The sequence below is a fragment of the Lactuca serriola genome, chromosome 9 (genome assembly GCF_051521515.1).
Source record: "Lactuca serriola cultivar US96UC23 chromosome 9, Lser_US96UC23_V15, whole genome shotgun sequence".
Taxonomy (NCBI): domain Eukaryota; kingdom Viridiplantae; phylum Streptophyta; class Magnoliopsida; order Asterales; family Asteraceae; genus Lactuca; species Lactuca serriola.
The window spans coordinates 63,686,145-63,698,910 of record NC_136416.1 but is presented as its reverse complement, the minus strand read 5'-3'; positions in this window follow the sequence as shown (position 1 = coordinate 63,698,910).

Sequence of the window (12,766 nt, the reverse complement as noted above, 5' to 3'; positions counted from 1 at the left end):
TGAGTCATATATATTCTTCGATGCTCGAATGCTGCTTGCTTCGTGCTTTGTGGAACTCTCGATGATGGGAGTCAGTTACCAAGTGAATATGACGATATTCAGGAGGTAGATGGCTGGCATCATTAGGAGCTCTTCAGCAGCTGATGGCAGAGAAGTGTGGGAATCTAGGAAGAGCCTAGGGAGTAACCTTAGCAAGATGAGTGCGCTGGCAGAGTAGAGAATTTCGCTGGGGAGCGAGCGCGCGACGGAATTGGTGAACGAGAAGGTCGAGCAGCTACTTAGGAGCTCCGGGATAGTCCGTGTGGAAAGTATGGGTAGATGTGGCAGGTAGTATGGGCCCGTACTACTGAAAGCAGAGGACCCATACTTGATACAGGGAGTATTCTGAATGTTCTAATGAGCGGATGGAGGAGTGATGTTATGGTTCGAGTACCATACATCGAAGCGTACTGAGGAGTGATGTTATGGTTTGAGTACTATACATCGGAGCAGATTGAGGAGTGATGTTATGGTTCGAGTACCATACATCAGAGCGGATTGAGAAGTGATGTTATGGTTCGAGTACCATACATCAGAGCAGATTGAGGAGTGATGTTATGGTTCGAGTACCATACATCGGAGCGGATTGAGGAGTGATGTTATGGTTTGAGTACCATACATCGGAGCGGATTGAGAAGTGATGTTATGGTTCGAGTACCATAAATCGGAGCGGATGAAGGAATGATGTTATGGTTCGAGTACCATACATCGGAGCAGATGGAGGAGTGATGCTATGGTTCGGGTACCATACACCAAAGCATATTGAGAAGAGATGTCATGGGATGAGTACCATGGTTCGTAGTGAATGATGCTTGTGATTCTCATGTTATCCGGTCACGATTGATGAGGTAGAGATTGGACGCTATGGGTTTTAGGCATGTGGGCCATGATTGAGTTCGAAGAGGTGTCCCTCGAGAGGGAGGTCGAGAGCATATCAGAGTATTTTGGTAAGGAGTTAGAGGGAGGGGAGAATTTTGGTATGAGTTGAGCAATCAGTCGATAAAGGAGATGTCACCTTCTATGACCTGAGTGGTGCTATTTATGTTCGTGTGCGGAACATGAGAGGCCTGATGTTTATGTTTCGGGTTTGGGGGTAAAACCCTGCAGGTTGTCATTGATGATGATTTTTCATCAGGGTATCAGGTAACATGTGTGCTGCGAGACAGTGATTTACCATGAGCAGATAGTCAGTTGGGACTGAGATAGTCGAGGACCACGTTACACCTATTTGAGTATAGTAGGGCGTATTGTAGAGGTATTAATGGAGAGTCCAGTTGAGTTAATCAGTGCAATGGTTTTTCTATCTATGTTGGGTATTGAATATGGGAATGGGTCCCTGTTCTTGGGATGATCCATGTGTTGGAACGTCGGTTGATGAGTCGAAGTGGGGGAATATGATGATTTCGTGGTCCAGTCTATGAGTCAGTGATGTTATTGGACAGTTGAGTTGTTTGGTATTGGATTGGTACGAGACTTGGAACGACTAGAGGCAGTCGTGACGAGAAGTTCTTGAGGATTTCATCTGAGGTTCAGAGTTATGAGATCGATTGATTACCTTAAAGGGGATTATCGGGTGTTGCGTAGCACTTTCCAGGGGCAGGTGCATTATTGTTGGTGAAAATAGTTCGTGAGGTTGTTGATGTGTTAGATAGTGATGGTTCGAACCCTAAGTGGGGGAGAACCGGGTGGTTTATTGAGAGAACCAGAGATTTGTGCAAGAGCGGTTAGGGGTTGGATGCAGAAACCTGCGGATTGAATTCATGAGATCAGGGTCATTGGTGATCAAGGAAAGGTGCAGGGCGAGATAATGCATGTGGTATATGTCTGAAAGAAGGATGGGTGTCTCCACGGCGGGTGGTCAATGGTCAGGAATCTGGTGGTGGTCAGAGTCATTTCAAGTGGAAGACTCGTAATGATGGTATGGGCAGTTGAGAACTTCTGGGTTGAGACATGGGTAGAAGATTGTCGAGTAGCCAACTCCCGGACTGGGATGTGTATTCTTGCTTAGATTTTGAGCAGTAGTGGAAAGGGTTTCGGAGGATCATCAGTGTGTTCTGAAGGGTTAGCGCCTTCATTGTATTATAATTGAGTGTTTGGCTGCACTGAAGTTGCGTATTGAGTAAAATAGGAAATTATTATGGGATTCAGAGGAAATGATTTGTTGTATGTGTATGGTGCTGGGAGTAAGGGAATCAGTGGTAGAGTCAGGACATTGTGATGTTCTGTTAGGGTGTTCTGTGGTTTCCGCGTATAGCGTCCCGATTTCAGAGATATTTAGAGTCTTGGGTTTAAGATGACTAGTGATGTATCATGTATCCACGGTTCCAGTGGGAGCCCTTCATGTATTGTCATCAATAGGGATTATTTAAGGAAGTGGATCTCCGCAGAGGTAGGTTATGTGTTATGGCGGTTGCCGCCAGAGTCTGTAATGCATATCGGGGCAAGTGTGTGTGCAACTATCTATGATAGACTTCGGTGCATGAGTTAGTGAACATAGTGTGGCGTTGTAATGAGAATGAGAGTATAGGGTGATGCTACGGGGAGCCGTAGTACTCACAAGTCAGAGAGAGAGTAGTGATGCTACGGGGAGCCGTAGTGTTCGCCAGTCAGAGGGTGTTGTGATGCTACGGGGAGCCGTAGTACTCACAAGTCAGAGAGAGAGAGAGTCATGATGCTACGAGGAGCCGTAGTATTTACCAGTCAGAGGGTGTTGTGATGCTACGGGGAGTCGTAGTACTCACAAGTCAGAGGGAGGGAGTCGTGGTACTACGGAGAGCCGTAGTACTCACTAGTTAGTTGGCGTTGTGATACTACGGGGACCCGTAGTACTCACTAGTCAGAGGTTGTCGTAATGTTGTGGGAAGACATAGTACCCACTAGATGGCAAGAGAGTGTGATGATGGAGTGTTCTCCGATAAGTGCATGATGCAGAAGAGCTTTAGGCTTGAGTAGCCCTAGTGTTGAGTTTTTGGAATCCTAGTGGTTAAACCGGGGCGAGACTGGGGTCTCCGTCTCTGTCGGGAGGGTCAGCGAGGCGCGCGGGAGAATATATGCAGCAGACGCCAGAGGTTAGAGCTGAGTCAATCTTCGATTGGATTGTATTTTTTATGAGGAAAAGGGAATTTCGTGACTTGCGTGTCACTGGGCTGTGATAGTGGTCACGGGGAGGAAGTTAGTGAAATGTTTTGGATCATGTTATGTGTGACCTTTGGGGGTTCAACTGTGGGGCCAAAAGCTGACCTGGTGCTCGGTATCAAAGATGAATAATAGAAATGAGCTAGAGTTTACCATGGTGATGTCTGTGGACACTTCAGAGAGAGCGAGCGACTCAGACTCTCGAGGATATGTTTCGGGCATGTGTATTAGATTTCGGGGGGAAATTGTGGCCCGTATTTGCCCTTGGCAGAGTTTTCCTACAACAACAGCCATCATTAGTGCATCAGTATGCCGCCCTTTGAGCTATTGTAGGGAAGGGGGTATTGGACCCCATTTGCTGGGGAGAGGTAGAGCAACGTGTGATGGGAAGTACAGAGATTGTGCTTCAGACGTCAGAGCAGATATAGCAGGTCAAGCAGAGGTTGTTGACCGCTCAGAGTCGCCAGAAGAGTTATGCGGACAGGCGCCGGTCCGAGCTCGAATTTTTGGTCGGTGACCTTGTACTCCTGAAGGTCTCTCCTTGGAAAGGAGTGATTCGATTCAAGAAGAGGGGCAAGTTGGGGCCCCGATATATTGGTCCATTCCGAGTGATCGCGAGGGTAGGCCGGGTAGCCTATCGTTTGGATTTGCCAGCAGAGTTGGGGCAGATTCACGACACTTTTCATGTGTCGCAACTAAGGAAATGTATAGCCGATGAGTCGGCAGTGGTTCCATTAGAGTATATTCAGGTGGATGCGAGCCTAAATTATGTTGAGAGACCAGTGGCAATCAGAGATCGGAAAATCAAGGTTTTGAGGAAAAAGGAGATACCCTTGGTTTTGGTTCAGTGGCGGCATCGTAAGGGGTCCAAGATGACTTGGGAGCCGGAGCTTGAGATGCGTGAGCAGCATCCGGAGTTATTTGCAGAGCGAGACTTCGAGGGCGAAGTCTAGTTCTAGTGGGGGAGAATTGTAACAGCCCGGATTCCCAGGTATTATTTATTCTTCTTAATTTTGGTGTTTTGTGAGGAGACTCGGCGAGTTGGAGCTCAAACTCGCCGAGTATGATCGCGGTTTGGGAAAGGGTTCGCGTCCGGACTCGGCGAGTCCAAAAGGTGGACTCGGCGAGTCCACACTGTTTAATGAAACCCTAAATTTCAGGGTATGAGACCTATTTAAAGGGGCTTATGGTCGTCATTTGCGGCCACCAACCCCAGAGAGAACCCTAAAAGAGTCCTTGAGCGTTTTGTGAGAGAAAAGAGGAAGATCCTTGATTACTTGTGGGTGATTTTGCATATAGAAGAGGATCAAGGCAAGAGGAGACCAAAGGAGGTGCTAATCCAGTGATTCCTGAGTCCAGAGAATTCATTTGAGGTAACCATTCGTTCCTTTCTCAGCCCTTGGTGTAAATCTTAGAGTTAGGGATTCTTTTGTGGAATGATTCTGAAACGACCCAAAAATACGACCCGAAAATTTCATTTTTAATATAACCAAAAATCATAAAACAGAGTATATCATAATAAAACCATGTGTTGCAAATCTCAAAACCATGCTAAAATACAAATGAGAAAACGGTGTCACGACTGTATCAAAACATATCTAAGATAGCTAATCAACTCCCAGGATAAAAACTGTAGCTGTGGTGTGTGCGATGCCATCATCCCGAGCTCTTCCCCTTGCTTGCGGAAGTACCTGAAACCAAAACTGAAACTGTAAGCACGAAGCTTAGTGAGCTCCCCCAAACTACCACATACCACACAATAACATATAAAGCACATACTGGGCCTTGCCCACTGCATCAGACCGAAGTCCGGCTAACCGGGGCCTTGCCCCCTACATCGGACCAAAGTCCGAAGCTGACTAGAACATCGGACCGAAATCCGAAGCTGTCTGGGACCTTCGTCCCCTACATCGAACAGAGTCCGAAGCTGACCAGGACATCAGACCGAAGTCCGAAGCTGACTGAAACATCGGACCGAAGTCCGAAGCTGACTAGGACCTACATCCCCTACATCGGACCGGAGTCCGAAGCTGACATCGGACCGAAGTCCGAAGCTGACTGGGACCTTGTCCCCTACATCGGATCGAAGTCCGTAGCTGACTGAACATAGCATAAACATATCATCTAGCATAAACACATAACCCTGCCTGAACCACGAAGGCGTCAAACATACTAACTACTACATCGGACCGAGGTCCGAAGCTGACTGCTAGCTAAATGGGCCGGCATTGTGGCCTTAGACCCGTTACTACTGGAAGGAAACTCACCTCATGAACTGGCTGCTGTGTGAATGGCTCTGAAAGCTAACTGCTGCTGCTCCGGTATCTCCCCGACTACAAGGCCATAAACACATTCAATCAAATACTAAACACTGCACTGGGGTAAAATGAATCTTTTACCCTTGGTCAAAGTCAACTCTCCCGGTCAAAGTCAACCCACAGTTGACCTGACTCGCCGAGTTGGGCCGCCAACTCGCCGAGTCTCTAATCTCATTTCACAACCTCACTCGTAGCTACTCATCGAGTATGGCATCGACTCGACGAGTACTCTCTCGATCCAAAAACTCAGACAATCTTCATCCGACTCGCCGAGTCATATGAACAACTCGACGAGCTGTTCTTGAGCTTAAGAAGATTTCCTTGGACTCGCCGAGTTATATGAACAACTCGTCGAGTCCCTCCATTACTAAGTCTGCTCTCCCACTCACTGAGTCCACTCTACTACTCACGTCTTCCACTCGACAACACTCAAAAAGGGGAAAAACGGGACTCGCGACTTGACTCGCCGAGTCGTTCTTCCGACTCGCCGAGTCACATCCATGCATCTACTCTAAACACGTTTCTGCTTGAATCCATTGCATGCAAATGATAGATCTGAGTCCAATAAGCTGATTCACCACGAAAAGTTTCCAACTTTACATGTACATACACATGAAAAAGGAGATAAAGGCTAAAAAGGCACTTAAAAGAGTAGATCTAGGGTTATCATGCAAAATAGCTCCATAAAGGCAATAGATCTGGGCTCTACAACTCCCAAATGAACAGATCTAAGGATATCTCGACATAATAGGGTATCCATACAATCATAAGGCTTGAGGAAAGCATCAAACTAGATCTAGAAGAGTTCTAATGGAGGTTAAAAGCATAAAACAGGAGGGAATCCGAAGAATACCTCAAAGAACTCTGATTTGCCCTTGGATCTTTGCTCTACACCTCTTCTTCTTGCTCCTTTCTTCTTCTCCTTCTTCAAGCCTTCAAAATTTAACACAAGAACACTTAGATCACTCAAGGATGGATTAGGGTTTTCTCACAGCTTTCTGAGGGTGAAGGAGGCGAGATTGGGGGCTATAAGGTGGTTTAAATAGTGAACAACCCGGGGATTTAGGGTTTCTTCCAGGCAGGCAGACTCGCCGAGTCCCGAATATGGACTCGCCGAGTCGCCGACTAACACGTGCTCTAAAACCCCGTCCCTACTCGGCGAGTCAGGCTATGAACTCGCCGAGTCCCTCTTGCAACTTCTAAATAAATACTATGGAATCATCGTACCGGAAACGGGTCGTTACAGATTCATGGAGTAATTGGCCTCTTTTTGTGTTGATGCTTTAGATCTGCAGGTCAGGCACCTCTCAACATACCAAGCGACATCCCGCTTCATGCAGGGCCACCAATAATCGAGTCGAAGATCTCTATACATCTTCGTCGCCCCTGGGTGAATGGAAAATCGAGACTTATGAGCCTCATCCATCAACACCTGCCGTACTCCTCCCCAGTACGGTACCCACACTATCCCATGAAGTGTCAGCAATCCCCGACTGTCATAATCAAACGAAGATGCTCGGCCCACTATCCTCTCACACTTCTGCCTTTCCTCCTTGAGGCCCTCAACCTGAGCCTCCCTGATCCGTTCCAACAACGGAGTAATCACTGTCATCCTCAAACACAAATATCTGATAGGGGCTGCCGACACCTTGCGGCTTAGGGCGTCGGCCACCACGTTGGCCTTCCCTGGATGGTAAAGGATCTCACAATCATAATCCTTCAGCACATCCAACCACCTCCTCTGTCTCATGTTCAGACTCGGATGATCCATAAGGTATCTCAAACTCTTGTGATCCGTGTAGATAGTACAACGGACCCCATAAAGATAATGCCTCCAAATCTTGAGGGCAAACACAACCACCCCCAGCTCTAAATCATGGGTAGGATAATTAGCCTCATGAGGCTTCAACTGTCTCGAGGCGTAAGCTATCACATGGCCTCGCTGCATCAACACTGCTCCCATACCTGTGATTGAGGCATCACAGTAGACTACGAAGTCCTCTACTCCCTCTGGCAAGGTAAGGATCGGAGCCTCGCATAATCTCTGCCTGAGGGTCTCGAACGCTGCCTGCTGCTCAGGCCCCCAACGAAATACCACCGACTTCTTGGTCAGTCGGGTGAGCGGCACTGCTATCTTGGAGAAATCCTGAATGAACCTCCGGTAATACCCTGCCAACCCTAGGAAGCTCCGAATCTCAGATGGAGACTTCGGAACTTCCCACTGCATCACGGCCTCTATCTTGGCCGGATCCACCAAAATACCCTTCTGGTTGACGAGGTGACCAAGGAACTGCACCTCGCGCAACCAGAACTCACACTTGGAGAACTTTGCGAAAAGTTTCTCCCTTCTCAAAACTTCTAGCACCTCCCTCAGGTGCTCCTCGTGCTACTCCTGCGTCTTGAAATATACCAAGATATCATCTATGAATACTATCACTGACCGATCCAGCATCGGCCTGCACACGCGATTCATGAGATCCATGAACGCGGCTGGGGCATTGGTGAGCCCAAATGGCGTCACCACAAACTCATAATGACCATACCTGGTTCTGAAAGCAGTCTTCTGCACATCCTCATCCCTAACCTGCATCTGATGATACCCGGAGCGTAGATCGATCTTGGAGAACCAAGACGCTCCCTGAAGCTGGTCAAACAAATCATCTATCTTCGGAAGTGGGTAACGGTTCTTCACCGTCACCTTATTCAACTCCCGGTAATCTATACACATACGATGCGATCCATCCTTCTTCCTCACAAACAGGATCGGCGCTCTCCAAGGCGAACTGCTCGGCCGAATGAAACCCTTGTCTAGCAGCTCTCGCAGCTGCGTAGACAACTCCTGCATCTCAGGGGGAGCTAGGAGATACGGTGCTTTGGCTATCAGAGCCGCACCAGGAATCAGATCGATCCTAAACTCAACCTGCCTCTCAGGAGGTATCCCCGGTAAATCCTCGGGAAATACATCCGGAAAGTCTCGCACTATCGGAACATCATCCACTGTCGTCTTGCCCTTCTCCCAGGCATCCAAGACATAAGCTACATAACCAGCGCAACCCTGCTGAAAATAGCGCCTCGCCCTTGCGGCGGAACAAAAGGTCGGTCTGCGTTGTGGCCTCTCGCCCTGAATCACTAACTCTCCCCCACTGGGAGTGCGAACCCTCACTAGCTGAAGCTCACAATCAATCACCGCCCCAATGGGGCTTAGCCAATCCATGCCCACAATAACCTTATTCCCTCGCAGGGGAATAGGAACCAGGTCCACCGAAAACTACTCATCAAACAACTGAAGAGAACACCCTCTATGCACTCTGCCGACCCTCACGGTCCTGTCATCTGCTATCTCAACCTCTAATGGACAATCTACCTCCCCTAGATCTCTGCTAAATCTCTTGCTAAGTGCAAGCGATACGAATGATCGGGTAGCCCCCGAATCGAATAATACCATAGCAGAAATGCCGTTCACAGAGAAAGACCCTATATAAAACATACAATCATAAGCAATAATCAATCAATAAAATAAAGAGATGAAGGGAAGATACATACCCGTCACCACATCAGGAGTCGCTCGCGCCTCCTCTGCTGTCATCTGAAACGCTCTACTCTTCGCCACAGGCGCCTCAGCTCGGCCCTGCCGGCCATCTGTAATCCTCAAGGTAGCAGGGGCAGGTGCAACCACCTTCCCTACTGCAGCTAAACTCGGACACTGAGACTTTTTATGTCCCCTCTGATTGCACTGAAAGCAAATCAGATCTGATGCTGCAACAGCAGTAGCAGGGGCCGTACAATCCCTACTCAAATGCCTAGTCCGACCGCACTTGAAGCAGCCGGAACTCCCTGCCTTGCACACCCCATCGTGCATCTTCCCACACCTGCCACATCGACTGTGGCTCGGCTGGGACCTGGACCTGTGATCAGAAACCTTGGGCTTTTTGCCCGAACTGCCTGAACCCGAAACTGCCTCCGGTTTCCTCTTCTTCTCCATCTCGAGATCAATCTCCCTCTCCCGAGCCCTAGCAATCATGTCATCCAACGTTTTACAGCTGGACCGGATCACAAACTGGCGGATATCGCTCCGCAACATCTCATGATAACGGGCCTTCTTCATTTCCTCATCGGCCGCATACTGAGGAACAAAAAGAGCCCTCTCCCTGAACTTGGCGGTGATCTCCGCCACGGTCTCTATAGTCTGGGTGAGGTCCTGAAATTCTCTGGCTAGCTGCTGCACCTCAATAACTGGTGCAAACTCCGCCCTGAACCTGGTAGAGAAATCAACCCAGGTCATGGCATCCAATGCTGCATCATCTCCTATAGTATGTCCGACCTCCTCCCACCAATCCCGTGCCCTGTCCTTCAGAAGACAGGACGCCAATCTGACCTTGTCCCCCTCGGGACACTTGCTAGTGCGGAATGCGTTGGCCACATCTGCCAACCATCTAGTACTCGCTATGGGGTCCCGCACCCCATGATAGTCTGGAGCTCCACATGCCCTGAACTCCCTGAAAGTAAGTGTGCGCGACCCCATCATGGCCGCCACCTCGGCACGAAAGGTGCCCAATCTCTCATCCATCAGCTCTAGGATACCCTCCTTGATCGAACTGAAGATCACAGGAGTCTGCTCTAAAATGATACGAGTAATCTCTGAAGAAAGAAACTCTCTGGTCTGCTCATCCATGGGCTCGTTCCCCGAGCCTGATCCTGATCCCTCCCCGGCACCTCCACTGCCGGCTGCTGTCCTCGGACGCAAAACCACCATACTGAAACACATCATAGCAATATCAGAAAACTGAAATATCTCAAGGGATCATTGATACTACTACTAGCTTCTTGGTCTTGTCTCGGCCTTCCTTGATTCGAGTACGGATCCTCTGCTTTCAGTAGTACGGGCCCATACTACCTTCCACATCTATCCGTACTTTCCTCAAGAACCGCCTTGACTCCACCAAGTCACTTCTACTACTACTGATCTCTTCTACTCTCATCCTAGGCTTGCCCTAGGGAAATCGCTGACTCCACTCATACCAGTCCTCAGCTGCCGAAGGCCTCCTTGTAATGCTGACTAGCCACCACCTGAATACCATCACATGCAATGAGGCTCAGATAATCCTTCGAGTAAAAGACTCGTCCCTACAACGGTTGGACTCAGACAAGAGCTGCGCAATAGGGCCAAATCCAGCACTCTGAGATTATTCAACCCTGATCACATGTGATGTGACGTATTCACCTAATGGCTAACTCCCACCACTCAGAGTCCCACAAAGCACAAAGCAAGCAGCATTCGGATAAGGGAAACATACTCAGGCAAAACTATTCTCATAACGAGAAGCTACTCTAGCATACAATGCTAAGCTCGCGCTACCAGGCATAACCTAAACAGGCTATCCTACTGCTGTCTACTCAATACTAGCATGCAATTCTCATAAAGCTGTAACACATAAAGCAGGCACATAAGGCATCCTCCTAGATCCTTAGTCCTATACTAGCATGCTGTTCTACTAAAGCTGGAACAATTAATCATAATAATAAAACTTGTATTGGTAATTTGGGAGTACTTACTTGAGCTCGGCTGATCGCATGCACCACACCCTTATCTTGTTTAAAATTTCTTTTCTTTCTAAGTGCTTTTCAAAATCTCATTCGAAAACATTTTTTTTTGTGAAAATCTTTTTATCTTTCCCTTAGTTTGAGTTCGGATGCACTCGGAGGTGTACCTGAATCCCTCAAACCAGGGCTCTGATACCAACTTGAAACGACCCGAAAATTTCATTTTTAATATAACCAAAAATCATAAAACAGAGTATATCATAATAAAACCATGTGTTGCAAATCTCAAAACCATGCTAAAATACAAATGAGCAAACGGTGTCACGACTGTATCAAAACATATCTAAGATAGCTGATCAACTCCCAGGATAAAAACTATAGCTGTGGTGTGTGCGATGCCATCATCCCGAGCTCTTCCCCTTGCTTGCGGAAGTACCTGAAACCAAAACTGAAACTGTAAGCACGAAGCTTAGTGAGCTCCCCCAAACTACCACATACCACACAATAACATATAAAACACATACTGGGCCTTGCCTACTGCATCAGACCGAAGTCCGGCTAACCGGGGCCTTGCCCCCTACATCGGACCAAAGTCCGAAGCTGACTAGAACATCGGACCGAAATCCGAAGCTGTCTGGGACCTTCGTCCCCTACATCGAACCGAGTCCGAAGCTGACCAGGACATCGGACCGAAGTCCGAAGCTGACTGAAACATCGGACCGAAGTCCGAAGCTGACTAGGACCTACATCCCCTACATCGGACCGGAGTCCGAAGCTGACATCGGACCGAAGTCCGAAGCTGACTGGGACCTTGTCCCCTACATCGGATCGAAGTCCGTAGCTGACTGAACATAGCATAAACATATCATCTAGCATAAACACATAACCCTGCCTGAACCACGAAGGCGTCAAACATACTAACTACTACATCGGACCGAGGTCCGAAGCTGACTGCTAGCTAAATGGGCCGGCATTGTGGCCTTAGACCCGTTACTACTGGAAGGAAACTCACCTCATGAACTGGCTGCTGTGTGAATGGCTCTGAAAGCTAACTGCTGCTGCTCCGGTATCTCCCCGACTACAAGGCCATAAACACATTCAATCAAATACTAAACACTGCACTGGGGTAAAATGAATCTTTTACCCTTGGTCAAAGTCAACTCTCCCGGTCAAAGTCAACCCACAGTTGACCTGACTCGCCGAGTTGGGCCGCCAACTCGCCGAGTCTCTAATCTCATTTCACAACCTCACTCGTAGCTACTCGTCGAGTATGGCATCGACTCGACGAGTACTCTCTCGATCCAAAAACTCAGACAATCTTCATCCGACTCGCCGAGTCATATGAACAACTCGACGAGCTGTTCTTGAGCTTAAGAAGATTTCCTTGGACTCGCCGAGTTATATGAACAACTCGTCGAGTCCCTCCATTACTAAGTCTGCTCTCCCACTCACTGAGTCCACTCTACTACTCACGTCTTCCACTCGACAACACTCAAAAAGGGGAAAAACGGGACTCGCGACTTGACTCGCCGAGTCGTTCTTCCGACTCGCCGAGTCACATCCATGCATCTACTCTAAACACGTTTCTGCTTGAATCCATTGCATGCAAATGATAGATCTGAGTCCAATAAGCTGATTCACCACGAAAAGTTTCCAACTTTACATGTACATACACATGAAAAAGGAGATAAAGGCTAAAAAGGCACTTAAAAGAGTAGATCTAGGGTTATCAT